The 1,565-nt window shown below is 51.8% G+C and overlaps 1 protein-coding gene across 2 annotated transcripts in view; it reads right to left on the bottom strand.

The window, feature by feature from the left end:
* Positions 1-383, bottom strand: part of PPP2R5C (protein phosphatase 2 regulatory subunit B'gamma) — a 172,357-nt gene extending 171,974 nt beyond the window's left edge. The window contains exon 1 of one of the 2 annotated variants that reach the window (XM_058429899.1): positions 229-383. The gene's annotated coding sequence lies outside the window, so the exon portion shown is untranslated. The remainder of the gene's footprint in view (positions 1-228) is intronic. The other variant, XM_058429900.1, reaches the window with a different exon arrangement.
* Positions 384-1,565: the final 1,182 nt, after the last annotated feature.

Raw genomic sequence — 1,565 nt, forward strand, 5'->3', positions numbered from 1 at the left:
CCCCTCCCCTCTGTCCCCTCCCCTCGACCAGCCCGTCCCCTCCCCTCCTCTCCCCTCGACCAGCCCGTCCCCTCGCCTCCTCTTCCCTCGACCAGCCTCTCCACTCGACCAGCCCGCTCCCCTTGGCCAGCCCCTCCCCTCGACCGGCCCCTCCCCTCGACCGGCTCCTCCTCCTGACAGGCCCCTCCCCTTTACCGGCTCCTCCCCTCGGCCAGCCGCTCCCCTCACCAACTCAGCTTTCCGCAGCTCCTCCCGCGAGGTCCCGTCTATCCGACAGCCCCGCCCCTCCCTGGTTGTTCCCGCCCTCCGCAGTTTCTCCCGCAAGATCCCGCCTACCCGACAGCCCCGTCCTTTCCTGGTTGGTCCCGCCCTCCGCAGCTCTTGCGGCGAGGTCCCACCCACCCGACAGCCCCGCCCCTCCCCAGTCGGTCCCGCCCTCCGCAGCTCATTCCGCGAGGTCAGGCCCACTCGTGCAGCCCCTCTCCTCCGGCGTAGACCCCGCCCACCGAGGCCAGGCCTCAAAGACTTGGTGGCCGCTGCGCCAATAGGATTTTATTTTTATTCTTTAATTTGGCTTGATCATAAATGGTGAGGAAACCTCTGCATGATGACTGGGAGTCACCTGATTTCTTTTAGCTTAATAGCTGTGAGGAGAGGGTGTCCAAGGGAAAAACGTTAACTTTTCAATACAGTACTTCCGCAGTCCACCTCGTGCCCAAAACTATTGAAGACGCTAATGACAGGCGTCCCAGATTGCAGAAATGCATTAGGTAGTAAGACTCTAGGAGCGTACGGATTTTTACGTGCGAGAGGCATTGGTGCTTCACCTGTGATGATGAAGGAGCTGCATCTTAACTGGCAGCTTAAAAATCGTCAGGTTCTCTTAGCCCACGGGGTTTTGTTCTTGGAAGTTTCCAGGCAAAGCATATTCCATTATTCTCAGCAGTTCTGCAATGAGAAAGCTGAAAGACGGGGTAAGAAAAAAAAGATCGAAAGAGGAATGTTGTGGGGAAAGTAAGAAAGTAAGTTCTGTCTGCGGGTGTCTGAATGTCTGCAGGCTCTTAGACAAATATCTGTAGGTAAGCAGGACAGTCTCAAACAACTATTTGTGCGGAATAAATGGCTTTTTTATTAATAATTTAAATGGGTTAATGGTGTCTCCAAAACAATTTTGAGGATAGAGCGAGGCCCCTAGTTAACTTAATAACATTTTAAAAATAAACTATATGCTATCAATTTAATAAGCCCAGGATAGATCCATATCAAAAAGAAGTAGCTCTGAAACTATTGGTTTATGGCCATGAACTCTTAGGGAGGCTTAGAGGCTTCTCTGAGACAAGCTCGTGCCACCAAAATCCTTGTATCATAGCTCCTGATCCGGTGTTGCATACAATTCATTCATTCAACCCACATTTGTTGGATAACTACTATGTGCAAAGCATGATGCCAGAAATTTCATGGTGAGCAAGGCACTACCCTTGTCCTCAAGCAGTTCGCATGCTTGCATGGAAACAGAAAAAACCAGCAATCAGAAGGACATGACATGTGACAAGTCTACAGGACTG

Source organism: Hylobates moloch, unplaced genomic scaffold, assembly GCF_009828535.3.
Source record: "Hylobates moloch isolate HMO894 unplaced genomic scaffold, HMol_V3 SCAFFOLD_16, whole genome shotgun sequence".
Lineage (NCBI taxonomy): Eukaryota > Metazoa > Chordata > Mammalia > Primates > Hylobatidae > Hylobates > Hylobates moloch.